This window comes from Notamacropus eugenii, chromosome 4 (assembly GCF_028372415.1).
Source record: "Notamacropus eugenii isolate mMacEug1 chromosome 4, mMacEug1.pri_v2, whole genome shotgun sequence".
NCBI classification, from domain to species: domain Eukaryota; kingdom Metazoa; phylum Chordata; class Mammalia; order Diprotodontia; family Macropodidae; genus Notamacropus; species Notamacropus eugenii.
In genome coordinates, this window is record NC_092875.1 from 424,724,225 (window position 1) to 424,744,209 (window position 19,985).

At 37.6% G+C, this 19,985-nt stretch overlaps 2 pseudogenes; both read left to right on the top strand.

The window, feature by feature from the left end:
* The first annotated feature begins 4,873 nt into the window (after positions 1-4,873).
* LOC140502675 (elongator complex protein 2-like) lies at positions 4,874-10,808 on the top strand (annotated as a pseudogene).
* A 101-nt stretch (positions 10,809-10,909) lies between these two features.
* LOC140501827 (thioredoxin-like protein 1 pseudogene) lies at positions 10,910-11,797 on the top strand (annotated as a pseudogene).
* The last annotated feature ends 8,188 nt before the right edge of the window (positions 11,798-19,985 follow it).

Consider the following 19,985-nt stretch of genomic DNA (forward strand, 5'->3'; position numbering starts at 1 on the left):
CCTTTGCCCTCAGGCCTTGCATCTCTTACTACGCCTGTCATTTGAGGGAAGGAAAAAGGAAACATTGATGGGGAATGGAATTTCTTTTTCCTGCTGTACAAGTTTACTTTCAGTTCCAGCTGCCTAATTTCCAGTCTTTGGAGGGAAGAAGAGTAGTCAGGCTGAACCTCTGACCATTTGACCATGTACCTTCCATCTCATATTGTACTTGCCTCTAGCCCCAGTCTCCATTCTCCATTGGGAGGAGGAATGGTGTACTCTGCTCTTTGAGGAATTTTCTCCCACCTCATTATACCCTTCATACCCCAGTGGTTCTGAGCTCCTCTGGATCATCACTCAAACCCCATCCCCCACTACACAATTCCTCATCCCCATCCTCCTCAACTCTCCTACTCCAAAGTTTCAACCAAGCTTCCCCCAGTACTTCCACTGTACCTTCTGGAAAACGTATTCTTAGGCAACACATTTACCTCCATCTTAAACCTTTTCCTTTCCCATTCCTTCCATCTTCTAGAAATCACTGAAACCCAACTCCCCATTTATGATACAGCCTCCCTAACCACTCTTTCCAGTACTTGCTGTACCTTCATTCATTCTCCTCAGCTCACTAATTGAGGCAGGGGGGAGTTGGAATACTCCTTGCTCCCCATTTCCACTTCACAGTTCTTCTCCTAGCTTTCTCTACTTGAGGTTCATGCACAATGTGGCTGATACTGTGGACAATATTCTACTGGTTCTGCTCGCTTCACTCAGCATCAGTTCATGTAAGTCTTTCCAGGTTTTTCTGAGGTCCACCTGATCATCATTTTTTATAGCACATTAGTATTTCATTACACAACTTGTTCAGTCATTCCCCAGTTGATGAACATCCCCTCAGTTTCCAGTTCTTGGCCACCACAAAAAGAGCTGCTATAAATATTTTTGTACATGTGGGTGCCTTTTCCATTTTTATGATCTCTTTGGGGTACAGCTCTAAAAGTGGTATTACTGGGTCAAATTAGTGTTGCCCTTTGGGCATAGTTCCAAATTGCTCTCCACAATGGTTGGATTAGTTCATAACTCCACCAACAATGAGTTAGTGTTTCAATTTTCCCACATATTCTCCAGCATTTATAATTTTCTTCTTTTGTCATGTAAGCCAATCTGATAGATGTGATGTGGTAGTTACCATGATTTTGATTGGGTGGTACATATGAAAAGCATGAACCTCCCATGGTTTGCCCAAACCACTCTTTCAGTAAGGGATGGATTTAAGTTGCAGAATGAGACACGTACATATATTTTTTAATATAGCCATTGAGGGAATTTGTTTTGCTTAACTATAAATATTTGTTACAAGAAATCTAATTTTTTAAATTTTATTTTCCAATGGGGTGGAAAGTAGGATTTCTGTTAATTTTTTTTTAAACAGAGGTGGGAGGATTGCTATGGATGTCAAATGTTGTATGCATTTTCTAATGAAGTAACTGTATTATTAATTTTAATTAACTGTTTTACTTACTTACAAGAGACCTTTCCTGAAATGAGAGTACTCTTTAAATATTTGTGATGTTCAAAGAAAACACACAATATACTGCATATAGCTTGTATTTGTATAATATTTTGTATGTTTTCTTCTCCCATTAGAAGGTGAGCTTCTTGAGGTCAGAGACCTTTTCCCTTTGCATCCCTAACACTTAGCACAATATTTGGCACATGCTAAGTACTTAATAAAAGCTTGTGAACTTATTCTATCATCATGGGCATTCTATGCAATAGAATAAAGCAAATCCATACTTTTATGTATGGTATTTATATGTTGCTGGGTATTTGACCCAAACAGGAGAAGAGTAAGGGGGACATGACAGCTGTCTTCAAATACTAGGGAAGCACCACGTTGAAAATATTACTTATCATCAGATATTACTTATCTTCAGAGAGCAAAACTGGTACCAATGGGTGGGAGTCACAAAGAGAAAGAAAGAAAGGGGGGGAATTGCTTACAATTGTCCAAAAATGGAATAGGTTACCTTGAGAGGAAGGCAGAAGTGGAGTTGATTTCATCCTCCCTGAAAGCATCCAAGGAAGAAACAGGCCCTGAAAGGTTAAATGACTTGCCCACAAGCAGCAATAATAAAAATCAGAATTTGAACTCAAATGTTCCTGACTTCAAATCTAGCCATATTGCTTCTCTATGGGCATGTTTGTTTAAACCATAAGTTCCCTCATAAATTATCCTAATTATAATCTTATTTTTAGGCAGGTTATGTGATTTCATGGGTATAAGAAATTCCTAATACAGAAATTCCCTCCACTGAGGAAAATCCAAAACTCATCTCTAGCTTGGTACCATAGAAAAATAAGTGTTGAATTGTAAGGGACCTCAGAGGTCATCTAATACAATGAGGTAACTTTACAGATAAGGAAACTGAGGCCCATTGAAGTGAAATTTTTTTCCTATGATCACACAGGAAATTAGCATCAGAGACATGATTTGCATTCACATCTTCTGATTCAAAACTCATGCTCCTTTTTCTGGACCAGTATTGGGGGACTGAGAGTTTAAGTAACTAGCTCATGGTCATATAGTATGTGTCTAAGATAGGAACTGAACTTGTGTCTTCCTGACTCCAAGGCTGGCCCTCTGTCCACTACACCATGCTTTCTGTCCATAGCCTCTATATTAATACTAAATAACCCCAAAAGAGCTAACACTCAAAGAACCCATTAGAAATGTCTCTGTGTTTCAGGGAAGATAAAACCTTAGTTACCACTTCAAAGTAAACAATACAGAACACATAAAGTCATCTTGTATCAATCTGAGTTTCCCAAGGGAGCTCTCACATAGTGCTTTGGTTCTGTCTAGAAAGAAGAGGACATAACAGTTTTGCAAAAAGAATACTTCAAGGCACATTAGTAACAATGCAAAACCATTTTGTGTGTTGAGCTGCCAAGAGCTATAATATTATTACTTAGCCGTGTCCAACCAAGTTTACAGTAATAAGGATTCAGCACTCTGTCTCAAAGCATCCCATTGCATCATGAGGAGAGCAGCCACAAAGAAACAAATTAAGTTTCATGATGAAAGGTTGTTTCCGCAAACAGGCAATGAATGTTCACAGGAATTCATCTGTTGACAGTGGCTGGGGGCTCTTCTCAACCACATGAGAACAGACCAGAGACATCAAACTCCTTGTTAATAAGCCCAAGTCAAAGCGTGTTAAACCAAAATCATGTTGCACCAGTCAGTGCTTCTTGGGGCAAGCTAAGACTCTAGCATCTGACTTATTGTCACACAGGAAGGAAAAGATGCCTTCTAAATCCAGGACAATTTTCTCTGGCTGCAAAAATCAGACAACTGCATTGAGAAGACCTGTGATGCTAATCCTAAGGATCAGGGTTATCTCAAATACCCCAGTTCTACTTTTCTAAATATGACCTGTCCTTCCAGTCTTGGCTGGAAAACAGCCAGTCCATGAAGCCATTCCTTGTCCTCATAATTAGAGCTCTTTCCTTCCTCTAGCTTCACATATTATTTAGTAGTTCCTCATAGGAGTCCCCTAAACCATTATATATCTTCATATTGATAAGGGTATGGAAGTTGTAGGTAAAAATCAACATCCTTAGAAATTCAAGAAGACTTATCTTCTTGAATTTCTAAGGATGTTGATATGTATACACACACACACACACACACACACACACACACACATATATATATATATATATATATATATAGAGAGAGAGAGAGAGAGAGAGAGAGAGAGAGAGAGAGAGAGAGAGAGAGAGCGAGCTGAAGGAAAATATTTTTATTCTGAAAAATGAAAGTGTTGAGGCAACAGATGTCATTACCTCTGAGACAGTATTAACTGGTCATAAAAAGTGGGTAAATGCTGTTCACTGGCAACCTTCGTTTTACAAAGATGTTATTCTACAGTCAATGAACTTGTAGTGCGCCTCGTTGGATAAAACCATGATTTTGATGGGCTCTTGATGAAGAGTCAGGAGTAAGACTACAGGAGGTATGAGAAGCTGAAATGAATGGGAACACTCTGGGGTTTTATGAAGCCAGTTTAGCTCAGTGTAATATTAATGGAATATGAAGATCTTCCCCATCCATTAATAGGCCTATGTGACCACATGTGTTCAATCATGGATATCTTGTTGCTTTAAACTCCAGCCCAGCTGTGGTACATCATGAGTCGCATAGAGCCCACTGGGGGACAAGTTTGCTTAGGGGAGGCTTGCTATATGGTTTTCACATGTGTTAGTACTACAGTAATTAGGCATTGAGTCATGAGGGTTATGATGCCTTCTGGCTTTGAAAGTGTATATATATTGAGAGGTTGATATTTTGCTTTGGGGGTTTTGCTTATGAGAAGGACCTTTTGGTTCTTCTGGATGGGATTGCGTACTTGTTTGTTAAGAGCCCACCGCCACTCCCAATACTCAGATGTTGTTGGGGCTCCCCCATCTCGTGGTTGTATTGCTTTGTTCAAACAGTTGGAGCCCTGTCTGTTGATCTTTGTGCTAATTTCTCTGCTTGTATTTTCTCTATTTGCATTTTCTCCATGTTCAAGGTGTTCACCTTTCCCCTGAACTAGGGGATGACATATATATATTTCGTTAAAGAAGGGTCGTTAACCCCTTTAAAGCTATCTTTCCTTTATAAAGCAGATCAAAGAACCTGTGCTAGCAGGCCATCCTGGAAGTGCTAGAGTGCTTGCTAATATGGTCAGATGGATTTATGATCATAACCTATTCTTTCCATGGAGCACTGCAGCTTTGGATGTATCACGCAGCTGAATCAAGAGAATAGATTTCAGAAGGTATTATTTCTGGGTGCTTTAATAGTATACAAGATCTAAGTTAGGATCCAGAAGGGGAATTTATCATGACTGTGAGTGCTGATCAAACAACCCAGTTCTTTGCTTCATGGAGCAAAAAATACAATTCACAGATGACTTGGCACGAAATTGCAAAGGCTCAGATCCACAGGCTTGACAAGAAGTGCCCAGTGATGGTCAGTCAGTTTCAGTTTTTATCTATAGCAGATGAAAAGGTGCTTTGAGACTTCCCCACTCCAAAATACTTTGTGGAGAACTTCTGCAAATATTACTGGTCACACAGTGAAGACACTGTCTTCAAATATCAGTAACTTTCCAGAAGATCTGAAAGTGCCCTCTTTGGGACTCTCCAACAAAACTGTTTTTTCAAGGAAATACTTCTTTTTTTTTATTGAGGATCTCATGTAGCTTTTATTTATTTGAGTTACATACCTATTGATATTTACCATATTACACATTAAAACTGATAAAAAAATTTTTATACATTTTGACATATCAATCAATTAAGTAATAACACAAATAACATTTTTATGAAAATAACTATTTTACAAAACAAAATAATAAAATAGGGAGAATGACATTGTTAGAAGACAACTGAATTCTGCTATCTACTTCTGCATTTAATCTGTCACAATTATGTTGTTTTGGTGGAAGTATATGAAGAAAATCTGGCCACACAGATATGTAATTAGAAAAGGGAGGACTATTTTGATAAACAAATAATGTCTTAGTATTGTTATGAAAATAGTTTTGAGCTTCACACCCAGTGAAATGGTCTTGGAGATCTCCATGGGTCCATAGACCACACTTTGAGAATTGATGTCATAGACAATAAGTAATTCAAAGGAGAAAGAGATCAGTGTGCACTGCAGAGAAGAAGGAAGTCTTCTTGAAGGATGGGTAAGATTTGGTTAGGTAAGGGAAGAGAAGAAGAGAATTTCCTGGGTCACTGACAGTGCTTTTTCCAAGGGTCCACCATTTTGGTAGCTTGCCCCCTTCTGGTCCTGTATTACAGTGCCCTGTATCTTTAGCATAATTTGCTTAGCCCTAGACTACTGTCCACCAAAATCCTATCACCATCATGCCCTTCCCAGAAATCCCCCTTCCCTCACCATGGAATCTTCTATGTGAAGTCTCCTCCTCAACTTTTTCTATCCTTCGAAGTGAAGGGGTCAGAGGCCATTGGCTATATTATAGATGCTTTGGCTGCACCCTCTGAGAAATGACCTCCCCTAGCATGAAGGCACCTGAGTGGAATAGACTGGCTCATCTGTTACACAACTGAATTTGCCCCAGAATGGCTATTAAAACTACTAGTGAAAGGGATTGCAACGTACCCAAGGGTCGGGCCAGGACAGAAGCTGTGCTTCAGTGATTATTGTCGGGGTTAGTTCTTTTTATTTTTTTTTTATTTTTTAATTTACTTTTTCATTTTTAACACAGTTTATAATAGATAAAACAAATGAAACTTTTGGTCAGGTGATACTTCTTTTTAAAGCATTTACAATATGGACCACAAAAGAATTTTTTTTAAACATTAACCAACTGAGACACAAGTAATATTTATGTTGCTAACTTCACAAACTCTTGACCTAATTGTCTCCACAGTATTACTAAGAATTAAAGGACCCTAACTTATTGTTGTTGGTCTAAAGTCCTGTGTCTAATAGCTTAATTTTAGATTTAAACTCGGATGTTCCCCTAACAATAATCTATAATTGAATAGATCTGGTATTATGCTTACAAACCATTTCACTGTAGGAAATTGCCACCAAGAGTAGGGACATTGCAGGGACACAATATCTCTCCAACTTCACGCCAGTTCCAGGCAGGATTAAATTGTCTACTTGCATTCAGTCAGGCTTAAAGTCTGCCAGGTGTCAGTGAAGAAACTGAATCAGGAGAATCCTACCTCAGCCCAGGCTGAACAGCTGCTCTCCCACCCCTCCAACGAGATCACCTTTTGCAGTTCATACCAGCATCTCACCAGCTTACTGGCATCATGGATTGGAGAGTCAGACCGCCTTTCTTGCTATCCATACCTGGAGTTAGACTCAGAAGAACAGTCACTTAATAGTCCCATAGCATCTAAAAATGGCAAGTTCCAATAACCAGGTTTCAAATGTGATTATAATTTCACTTTGGCTAAGGAACATCTTTCGAGGCAAGTCTTAAGTGGCTTACATGCCTTTCTATATATGTTCTAGTTCTTGATTAAATAGTAATCATAAAATCAAATTTACCATTAAAACCGTAATTTTTCCATCAATGCCAAATTTTACCTGAGGTTACCTTCCTCTAGGAAATATAGACTAAAATTCTTTCCCCCAAACTAAAGATGTCATTGATTTATTTTCAGTAATTAATTGTCAATTGTATTAATACTAATTGCTTTTACCTCACTTTGTAACATGTCCAGTTTTTGTCCCCATCACTCTCCTCCCCCCACTTCCTAATACCTTGCATTCTGATTACTCCTTCCCTCAATGTACCCTCCCCTCCTTCACATCCCACCCTTCCCTTATCCCCATCTTCTCTCTTTTCTTGTAGGGCAAGAAGTAGTTCTTGTAGTTCTTATTTCCCGATTAGATGCAATAAAAATTCTCAACTTTCATTTCTAATACTTTGAATTCCAACTTCTCTCCCTCCCTCCTTCCCTCCCCAACCCCACTGAGAAGGCAAGCAATTCAATACAGACTAAATGTGTTGTTTTGCAAAAGACTTCCATAATAATCATGTTGTGAAATAGTAATTATATTGCCCTCTGTCCTACTCTATCCTCCCTTATTTTTCCCCCACAATTGACCTTGTGCCTTCTCAAAAGTGTTTATTTCTAGTAACTCCCTTCTCCCTCCCTTCTATAATTTGCCTCACCCCACTTGTCACCTCCTCCCCTACTTTCCTGTGGTCTGATATAAATTTTCATATCAAATTTAGTGCCCTCCTTTCTATAATTCCCCTCACCCCACTTGTCACCTCCTCCCCTACTTTCCTGTGGTCTGATATAAATTTTCATATCAAATTTAGTGAGCATGTTATTCCCTCCTTCAGCCACATGTGGAGAGAGTAGCTTCATTTTTCCCCTCTCCCCTTCTCCCTTTTCTCCTCCAATGAACAAGATTTTTCTTATCTCTTTTATAACTTATAGCCTGCCCTGTTCCATTTCTCTTTCTCTTCCTTGTATTTTCCTCCCTCATCCCTTAATTTTTATTTTATTTTGTTTTTATTTTGCATGGATATCATCTCTTCTGATTAAACACACCCTGTCCTTTCTGTCTATATGTGTGTGTGTGTATGTACAATTTCTCCATCTACCCAAATACTGAGAAAAGATTCAAGAATTATAAATATTTTCTTTCCATGTAGTAATGTAAACAGTTCAGCTTTAGAGAATCTTTTACGATTTTTCTTTCCTGTTTACCTTTTCATGCTTCTCTTGATTCTTGTATTGTAAAGTCAAATTTACTATCAGATCTGATCTTTTCCTCAATATGAATGATTGAAAGTCCTTACATCATTGAATGCCTATTTCCTCCCTTGAAGTATTATATTCAGATTTGCTGGGTAGGTGATTCTTGGTTTCAATCTCAGTTCCTTTGACCTCTGGAATATCCCATTCCAAGCTCTTCAATCCCTTAATGTTGAAGCTTCCAGATCCGGTATTATCCTGATTGTATTTCCACAATACTCAAATTGTTTCTTTCTAGCTGCTTGCAGTATTTTCTCCTTGATCTTGGGACTCTGAAATTTGGCCACAGTATTCCTAGGAGTTTCTCTCTTCGAGGTAATCAGTGGATTATTTCAATATTTATTTTGCCCTCTGGTTCCAGAGTATCAGGGCAGTGCTCCTTGATAATTTCATGGAAGATAATGTCTAGGCTCTTTTTTTTTTTTGATCATGGCTTTCAGGTAGTCCCATAATTTTTTAATTATTTCTCCTGGATCTATTTTCCAGTTGTTTTTTTCAATGAGATGTTTCACATTATCTTCTATTTTTTTCAAATTTTTAGTTTTGTTTACTAACTGCTTGGTTTATCTCATAGTCATTCATTTCCTTGAACTCAATTCTCTCTTTCAACTAATTATTTTGTTCAGTGAACTTTTGAACCTTCTCCTCTATTTGGCTAATTCTACTTTTTAAAGCCTCCTTCTCCCCATTGGCTTTTTGGACCTCTTTTTCCAATTGAGTTAGCCTCTTTTTAAAGGTGTTATTTTCCTCAGTATTTTTTTGGTTCTGCTTTAGTAAGCTGCTAACTTGTTTTTTAAGCTCTTCTATTGCCTGAGCCCAGTTTAAGTTCCCTTTGGAGGCCCTGGAGGCAGAGGCCTTGAGTTCCTCTGACAGTATACCTTGTTCTTCCTCATCTGAAAGGATAGGGGGAGATATCTGTTCCCCAAGAAAGTAACCTTCTTGGTCTTATTTTTTTTCCTTTTTTGGGCATTTTCCCAGCCAGTTTCTTGACTTCTGAGTTTCCTGTCCTCAACTACCTGGCCTCCAGTTCCCCCAAGCCAGCACTGGGAGCTGAGATTCAGATGAGCTGCTCCAAACCCTCTGGGGCTTTAGACGGGGGCAGAGTTGCTATTCAGTGTGAGATTAAGATCAGTTGCTCAGGTAGGGGCAAGGCCACCACACAGGGCTCAGATCTCTCATGGGGTTTACGATGAGACTTTCAACAATGGATGCGGGCTGCTGCCTGCTTTGGGAGCCCTGTCTGCTGTTGCCTCTACTGCTGCCACCTGAGGAGGTCCAAGTTATGGGGACACCCTGCTCCCTTCTCGGCCAGCCAAAAATACCCTCTCACTGACCTTTGGCGCCTGTGGGTTGAGGACTCTGCCCTGTGGCTGGAGATTCTGTCCCTGAAGCCTGTTCAGTCCTGCTCCTCTTGGTGCCTCATGGCCAAGGCTGGGCTGGGCTCTGCTCTGTGTCCTGTGTGACAGACCTTTCCAATTGGTCTTTCAAGTCACTCTGGACTAGAAATCTCCTCCACTCCATTGTTCTGTAGCTTCTGCTGCTCTAGAATTTGTTGAGAGTTCTTCTTTACAGGTATTTTATAGGCTGTGTAAGAGCTAGTGTATGTGCATCTTCTACTCCACCATCTTGGCTCCACCCCAAAATACAACTTCTTAATAAGCTGGTAAAGAAGAAAGATTTGTTGGTGTTGGCTGTCACTACCAGGACATTTGCTTTCAAGCATTCAAACCTGTTGAATCTCCTTCTGAGAACTATCTTTTGCAAAGAACACTGTGTTTGAAGTTAAAAAAGCTATTTAGACATGGTTATAGCATTTTTTGTGTTGCTTGTAGCAGTTGAAATACTGTGATTGTCTCAGGATGTAAGGCAATCAAGAAGGAGCGTGTCTCTATCATTCTCTGGAGTACTGCCTCCTAGAAGCAGCCACAGAGCTTACTTTTACACAACCTGAGTATGACCCAGATGGCCTTCTCTCCAGATGATAAATTCCTACTAGCTGTTTCCAGAGAAAGAAATTAGTCATTGTGGAAAAGACAGGAGGAAAACTCCCAATAGACAGAACCAACTTTTAGTCTCTGCATTCACAGACAAAAACACAGCTGTGCATAGTAGAATCTTTCGGTCTTATGATCAGAGCCCTAAGAGCAGATATTTCTCCACAGGACTTGGGATAAAATAGTTATAGTCTGGGAGAGAGTGTCTCTGCCAGCCTTACAGTAAAGAGTCACATCTGGGATATTGGTCCTGGCTCTTCAGTCCTGGATGTAGGAGATGCAGTCACTGCCATCAGGGTCAGTCTTAGACTTACCTTTGCCTGAAGATATATGGTTGCATTAGGATTAGAGTGTGGAAAGACCTGTTTGTATACATGGGAGAAGAGTTAGCAGAAACCAGCAATATCATATTGGATCAAATGTATAAAAAGGAATGGTAACCAAATTCTTACAATAACTGTCAAAAAACAAACAAACACATCTGTGCTGGAGGAATTATACTGGAAGAGTGGAACATGAAGAACTAGATAGTAGTGAAGAGTTATAGTTGGAAAGCTATGGAGAGGATAATTGTATCAAGATATTCAGTGTTGGACTCTCTGCAGGCCCCTCTTGTGACCATGGTGGGAGTGAAAGTATTCTGGACTGACCCAGATTTCCAGCCAGAGCTGAATTGTGCAGGCTCCAGACTCGCCATGGTCAAGTTCACCATGAGAGGTTGTGGACCATGTTTATGCATATCACCAGCTTTCAATGCTCTGAGCAATAAGTATCCACAAGCAGTTTTTGTGGAAGTGGATGTACATCAGTGGCAGGAAATAGCTGCCACCAACAATACATCAGCAATGCCCACATTTCTTTTTTTTCAAAAAAAAGTGCGAATCAACCAATATCAAGGAGCAGATGCTATAGGATTAGAAGAAAAAGTTAAGCAACACTTAGAAAATGACCCTGGAAACAATGAAGGCACGGATATCCCCAAAGGCTATGTGGATTTGATGTCTTTTATTAACATCATGAGTGTCTGAGACCATATTTGAACTCAGAATGTCTTAATGAAAGTGATGAGCATGGATTTGATAACTCTTTACGCAAAGACCCTTCTTTCTTGGAATCTGACTGTGATGAACAGCTGCTTATTACTGTGACTTTCAATCAGCCTGTTAAGCTTTAGTCCATGAAATTTCAAGGGCCAGATAATCATCAGGGTCCTAAGTATATAAAATCTTTATCATCTAACCCGGTCTATGGATTTTGAAGAGGCAGAAAGAAGTTAACCAACTCAAGCCCTGGAACTAACACAAAATGATATCAAAGAAGATGGTATTGTCCAACTTTGTTATGTTAAATTTCAAAATGTTAATGGTGTAACTTTTTTTGCTCAGTCCAATCAAGGCGAAGAAGAAACAACAAAAATTTCATATTTTACATTTATTGGTACTCCAGTTCAACCAACAGATATGAATGACTTCAAACGAGTAGCTGGTAAGAAAGGAGAAAGCCATTAAGAAGCGAAAGACGCTGGAAAGACGTTATTGCAATCAAAATGGATCTTCACTTTATCTACAACTCCTGGATAATTGCTTGACCCTACCCAGAGACTATCAATGTTTCCTTTAATGCCATTACCAATAAATCATTGCTTTTGTTCAGATAGCTTCATTAGTATTTCTATTGTAATCTTGATACATGCATTTATAAATAAAAGTCATTAATTTTGCCAAAAAAAGATATTCAGTCTTAACAGATATGCACTTAAAATGAAGTACAAAATAAGCATTAAAAAAATTTTAAAACCTCAGTCACCTGTTATGTTTCACATTTTTTATTTTTTATATTATTTTAAAAGATAATTGGTTTTGAATTTTTTTAAAAAAAGGCAACTACACAGCTCAGTGAATGGAGTACTGGGTATAGAGTTAGAAAGATCTGAGTTCAAATATGATCTCAGACACTCATGAGCTATATGACCCTGGACAAGTCAGCTAACCTCTATTTGCCTTATTCCACTGGAGAAAGAAATGCGAAACCACTCCAGTTTACCAATGTGGGGTCACAAAGAATAGGAAATGATTGAACAGAAAAGTAGCAATAAAAAACCTTAAAGATTATCTAGTCCCCTCTTTTCAAGAATAAGAAAATGGAGGCCTGCAGATGAGAAAAACCTTCCCCAAATCACAAAGATAACACTATTGATAGTGTCAGAATTTAAACTCAGGTTCTTTATGCTCTCATTGTACTATAATTATTTGTTAATTTATTATTTTTGAGCATTCTTTTCTTTTTAAATTTTGAGTTCCTAATTCTCTCCATCCATCCCCCACCACCTGAGAAGGCAAGCAAAATTATATTAATCATACATGTGAAATCATGCAAGACATATTTCCATATCACAAAAAAGAAAGAAAATTATACTCCAATTTATAGCCAGAGTTCATCCCTTCTCTCTCTCTCTGAAGGTGGATACCACTTTCTTTTTATGATAAGTCCTTTGGAATTGTCTTGGATTATTGTATTGAACAGAGGAGCCAACTATTTTGCAGTTGATCATCATTACAATGTTGCTATTACTGTGCTAGTTCTTCTCATTTCACTTTGCATCAGTTCATATAGGTCTTAGAGTGTTTTTCTGAAACCACCCCCTTCATCACTTCTTATAGCACAAGAGTACTTCACCACAATCATATGCCACAACTTGTTCAGCCATTCTTCAGTTGATGAGCATCCCCTCAATTTCCAATTCTTCACTACCATGAAAAGAGCTGCTACAAATATGTTGGTACATACAGACCTCTTTTCTTTTTCTTTGATCTCTGTGGAGTACAAGACTAGTAGTAGTATTGCTGGGTCAAAGGGTATTCACAGTTTGGGCATAGTTTTAAATTTTTCTCCAGATTGACTGGATCAGTTTATAACTCCACCAACAACTTATTAGTGTGCCTTTTTTTCCCTCTAGCATTTGTCATTTCCGATATGTAGGAGCTGGTACCTCAGAGTTGTTTGAATTTGCATTTCTTTAATCAGTAGTGAATTTGAGCATTTTTGATATGACCATGGATAGCTATGATTTCTGCCTTTGACCATTTTTCAGTTGGGGAATGGCCCTTATTTTTATAAATATGATTCTATTCCTTTTATATGTGAGAAATAAGACCTTTATCAGAGAAACTTACTGTAAAAACATTTTGATATTCCTCTATTGTTTATAGCATCTTTTAGCAAAATGTAGTTTCCCTAATTATATCTTTCAATTTGGTCTATTTTTCCTTTTGCTTTGTCTGAATTACTACTCCTGGTTTGTTTGGTTTTTTATTTCAGCTGAAACATAACAGATTCTGATCCAGCCCTTCATTTTAACTCTGTGTGTCTTTCTGTTGCTGGTATGTCTCTTGTAAACAACATGTTATTGGATTTTGATTTCTTTTCCATTATGCTAACCATTTCTGTTTTATGAGTGAACTCATTCCATTGACACTCATAGTTATGATTACTTTGTATTTCTCTTCATCTTATTTTCTTCTCTTTATCTCTCTCTGTCTCTTTCTCTCTGTCTCTGTCTCTGTCTCTCTCTGTCTCTCTGTCTCTCTCTCTCTTTTTATCCTGTTGCTTTTCAAAAATTTGTCTTGCTTCTGACCCCTGCCTCCCTTAATCTACTCTCCCTTTTATCATTACTCCCCTTCATAACTCCTGTCTCCCATCTTATCCTATTTCCCTACTGGGTAAGATAGATATCTATACCCAGTTGAAAGTGTATATGTATATGTATACATATTATATGCATATATATTTTTCCTTGAGCGTATATTTTGTTCCTTTTATGTGGGAAAATTTTGCCCATTCTACCTGTTCCTTCCCCCTTCCCCCAGCGTCTCATTCATTCTCCCTCATTCGTTCATTTTTTTAAAGCAATCATCCCAACATAATCAATTCACATCTGTGTCCTCTGTCTATGTAGATTCCTTCTAACTTACCTATTAGTGTTAAAGTTCTTAGAAACCTGTATTAAGTTCTTAAAAACATGTATTATCTTCCTATATGAGAATGTAAACAGTTTAATTTTATTGAGTCCCTTATGTTACTATTTCATGTTTACTTTTTTAATGCTTCTTTTGAGTCTTATGTTTGAATGTCAAATTTTCTATTCAACTCTTGTCTTTCTATCAGAAATACTTGAAAGTTGTTTATTAAATATCCATTTTTCTCCTGAAGGGTTATACTAAATTTTTCTGAGTAGCTTATTCTTGGTTATAATCCTAAATACTTTGCCTTCCAGAATATCATATTCCAAGCCCTCTGATCTTTTAACCTGGAAGGTGTTAAATCTTGTATGATCCTGATTGTGACTCTGTGACTCCTTGGTATCGGAATTGTTTCTTTTTGGCTTCTTAAAGTATTTTCTCCTTGACTTGGAGGCTCTGGAATTTGGCTATAGTATTCCTGGGAGTTTTCATTTTGGGATCTCTTTCAGGAAGTGATTGGTGGATTCTTTTGATTTCTATTCTACCCTCTTTATCTAAGATATTCCTTTATAATTTCTTGAAATATGATCTCTTGGCTCCTTTTTATCATAGGTTTCAGGTAGTCTAACAATTCTTAAATTGTCTCTCCTCAATCTGTTTTCCAGGTCAATTATTTTTCCAATTAGATGTTTCATATTTTCTTTTGTTTTTTCATGCTTTTGACTTTGATTATTTATAGACTTTTCATGGAGTCATTAGCTTCCAAATGCTCAATTTTACTTTAAAGGAATTATTTTCTTCAGTGAGATTTTCTATCTGTTTTTCCATTTGGCCTATTGCAATTTTTAAGTTCTTTTCTTCAGCAAATATTTGTACAACCTTTTCCATTTGACCAATTCTGTTTTTGAAGGTGTTATTTTCTTAGATATTTTTGTGCCTTTCTTTACTAAGCTATTTTCATAATTTTCTTGCCTCTTATTTTTTTTCCCAATTTTTCCTCTATATCTTTCTTTAAGTCTTCCAGAATTTCTTATTGAACTTGGATTCAATTAACATTTGTCTTTGAGGCTTTTTTGTAGCTCTTTTCACATTGTTATCTTTTTAAGTTTATATCTTGGTCTCCCTTGCCACCATAGTAGCTGTAGAACTGTGACTAGGTCCTCTGCTCTCCTGCAGCCACAAACATTAGTGTTCCTCACCATCTTGGAACTGCAACCAAGGACTCTGATCCCTTGTGTCTAAACAGAAGTCCTACTATCTATCCTGGAACTATGACCCAGAACTGCTTATGGGCAATAGAGTTCCCAATGAGCACCATTTGCACCCAGTGCGAGCAAAGGGTCCTTGTAATCACGCTGCTGCTGCTTTGGCTACCTCCAAGGCACACCAATGATTTTGCCATCTCTGTACTCTGGGATAGCTCCCACTCCAGTGTCACAAACCTCTCCTACCAACTTCATAAGCTGTCTTAGACTGGAAAAAATGTCTCACTTTGATCTTTTATTGGCTTTTCCACTCCAAAATTTTATTTAGGGAGTTATTTTAAAGTTGTTTGCAGGGGAATCGTTCAACTGGATTACTACCTGTACTCCATCGTCTTGGCTTCTTTTCATTATGATTATTGCACATATATTGTAAAATAATACATATTTTTGCATAAATTTTATATTCTTTGCTAGATTTTTGACTCTAGGAAGGGAAGTGGCAGTGGGAACTATATCTTAATAATCTTATCTCCCCCAACTCCTAAGTCAGTACTTTATACATGTTAAGCATTGTAATGAATTATTTTCTTCAATAGGTATCTGAGTAACCAGCAAGAAAAGATAAATGAATAGCTTTGACATTGCTTCTTATCTGTTGGTTATTGCCAACTGAACCCATGCTGAGGTTCCTTGATGGTTGCTAAATCAAAAGATCATTATATCTAAAGCTGGAAAAGGCATGTTAGAGATTCTTTAAGCCAAACTTTTTCATCCAAAACCTTTCATTTCACTATCGAAAGAAACTGAGACTCAGAAGGATTTGTTCAAAATCACACAGGTCATAAAATAGCAGAATGGAGATTAAAACTTCCATCTTCCAAATCCAAATCCAGTGCTTCACATACCACACCATATAGCTTACATTGTTCAAGAAATGGAATACATTAGCATGCTTTCTTTCTAGCTGAAGTCCCAGTAGGAAGGTAAGGAGAAGTCTTCAGTTTTAATAATGCCAAAAAAAGAAAATCTTAAAAACCCAATTGGACAAATCAAATGATAAGTTTCTATTAAGGTCTACCAGGAAGTACTTATGGTAGTAGGGCAAGAGACATGAATACATATTAATACAAAAGAGATAGTCCCTGCTCTCAACAAGTTTATATTCTAATAGGGAGATAAGACATATTCACAGAGAAGTAAATACAATATCTGTACAAGATAAATATACAGTGATTTGGGGAAAGGATAATAACAACTGAGGTTATTGGAAAGGCCAGCGAAAGAGTAGCCACTTGAGCTGAGTTTGAAGGAAATTAAAGGGTCCAAGACCTAAGAGAATGAATTCTGGGTAATGGGAATATCAATTCTTATTGTAGCAGCATAACAGCACAAGCAGGTAGGTGCCATTATCACTTACAGTCTGTAGATGAGGAAATTGAGGTACAGAAATTAAATACTTTGCTGAGCAGCATTCAACTAATAAGTGGAAAGGGTAGGATTCAAATTCAAGTCTTTCTAACTACAAGTTCAATGCTTTGCCCTCTAAGAGACTGGTTTGACTTTTGGGGTAGAAATGGAAAATCAGAAAGGTTTAGTAAATCATCAGATCATACTTGATGATTTCCTAAACTTTCCTGGCTATCAACTTCATACTGAACCAATTTAGAAAAGACTTAAAGATTCAAGAAAGAAACTGGAATGTCCCTGTACACACTACAATGTTCTTTCCTTTTCTCACCAATTTCACTGTCATAACTCTGTTCCCCATTGTTTTCCAACTATGGCTTTCATATAAAAGAGAATATTAGAGTTGAATGGGATTTTAAAGATCATTTAATTCAATTTCCTAATTTCAAGAATGAGGAAACTGCAACCCAGAGAAGTTGGGGGAAATTGCCTAAAGTCACACAACTAAGTAGTAGCAGAACCAAAAACTTTAATCTAACTCTCAACTCCCATAATACCACTGTAGAGATTCCTGATTATAACCATTGGACCCTAGATATTGTACGTGGTGGCAACTATATGCCTATGGATCACCCCTAGTTTTCCCAAGGGACCTTGTGATTGGGGGACCAAAAATGACCTTGGGCATCCAGTGGCCCTCTATATTGAGTCTGCTCTCTAAAGCAGTGGTTCTCAAGCATTTTTTCCCTTGTGGCACAATATTATTTGCACAAGGAGCCATAGCAATCAAACATTTAAGCTGGCAAAACTGCAGCAGAGTCAGATGTTTCACATGCTCATTTTTCCTTCAGTAAAGGAAACTATTTGTATTGAGTTCTTCATGTGTTCAAGATATGATGTTATTAAGTTAGTGTGTCCACAAAATAGATGAATTTTATTTATTTTTCTAAAAATTATTGTCATGGAATAGACTAGCCAATGGCATATCTAGTCCTCAGCTTTCTGTATATAACCACCAGAAAGGGAAAATTCTAGCAAACTAAGTCTACTCCAAGGACTGGACCTTCCTTGCTTGGTTTCCTCCCTCTCCTCCCCCATTACTTATACTTGTCATACTAAATATGCTAGGCATGTCAATTTATATTAGACAAAAATTATACATTTTTAATGTACATTCAATAACAAAAATGCCAAAACTCCCCAGTACAACAAGAGAAGCTTCACAGCATACACCTTGAGAACCACTGCTCTTAAACATACAACAATGAAATGGTCAAACCAGCAAAGAGATGAAAAGATACATGGCACTCTTCACCCTGGGAAGCCTTGCTTCACAGAGGTCACAGCTGAATCAATATAGACACATGAGCATGGCTAGCAAGGGATTATGTTTGTGGACACTATGTGCTTGTTGATGGGAATTATTTGCAAAAATTAAGTGACTGACCTAGGAAAGGCTGAGATAAATCACATGTAACTCTTTGATTTTAGGGAGTGTCCACATGACTAGGTCTCTAATCTCTGTGCTCTTTTCAATCATGAAAAACATGGCTTAGGTCCAAGGCAAAGAGGACTTTCAAAAAGCCGTCTCCAAAGGGATTTTTGTCTCTCCTGCTACTCCCCAAGGTTCCCTGCTTGGATAAGATCTGTGTGATTCAAAGCAAATGAAGTGATATGTTTCTCTGAATACAAGCCATTGGAGTGAGGCAACAGCATATACTAAGTATCCCTGTGGGCAGAATACTTTATCAAAAGCTGAGCCAGGCTCTTTTGTGGTTTTGAAGCATCTGAAACATTGCATAGCCTTTTGGTAAATAATTGCCAGTCAATGAAATAGGACTAGAGGTTAGAAAGAGATATTTTGAATAGTAGTATTTATAGGGAAGCATCTCTTTCTCCATTTTAAGCAAATGCAATCCATCCTCATGGAATATGAAATATATTCATTTTCACTCCTTTCAGTTGATCTTATGATCATAAATGTCAGGATCTTAGAGGCAATGTTATCCAACCCCCTTAATTTACAAATGAGAAAATGAAGCCCAGACAAGTTAAGTGACTTGACTGGGGTTATATAATTATTATCAGAAGCCAAATTTAAACCCAAGTCATCTGATTCCAGATCTCCATTCTCTAACCACTATACCACACTTCCTATCAGGTTCCATCACTGCAGACACTCCTTCCATCAGGAAAGATCCCAACCTAGTTCACTATTTGTTCATTTTCACAAAGCTAATAATTCTAATAAACCAACAAGATTTATTAAGCTTATACTCACTGTACTTGGTCCTAAGAATGAAGATTACTAATGAAAATACTGAAAATGAAGCAATACGTGCTCTCAAGGGGCTTACATCCTAATAAGGGAGACAACTTGTACATCTATAAGTATAACCTGACTTCTAATAAAGCCTAAGGCATTTCATGTATTACTACATATGTTTTCGGATTAATGGATTGATTGAATCAACTGTATCCATTAAGTCAGGAAATGTAGTATCCTGATCAACCAAAACCTCATCTGCATCATATACAGATTACCAACTTTATAAATAGGGTAAAATAAAATGCACTTAACAGTGAAACTTGAACAAATGTAATTTAATCTTTCTTTGATGGTTTTTAGAAGACAGTTCAGAATCCCCCAGAACCTCTGTCATCATTATGAACAGCATTTATTACTGTACTTATTGTACAAGTGGGAGAATTAGCAAAAAAAGATTTCTAGTTGATAGCGTGCCAGACGAACCAACATTTTATGTGTTTTTTCATCAAAGTTCTTTGATTGATAATGATCAAGAGATCCTGAGTTAGATTGTGTGTAACAGATGCAGCCAAGAAGCATAAGTAGATTGTAGCCCAGAGTGGGCTGAGACTTCCTGTTTTTTTTTTTTTTCCTTTCACTTATGATGGCTGTTTCTAGGGTGGTAAAATAAAATAGTTTCCTGACTCAACCAGGGAAATAAACATCAGTGCTTTCCTTGGAAAAAGATGGGAGATTAAATAGGTAGCTTATCTACAAATTCAGAGGTCACAGAACCTCCCTGGGACAGCAGAATAAAGAGAGTTTCTATGTCTCATAAATTCCTTCTTTCCCAGGAAATGTCATCTTGAATTAGGCT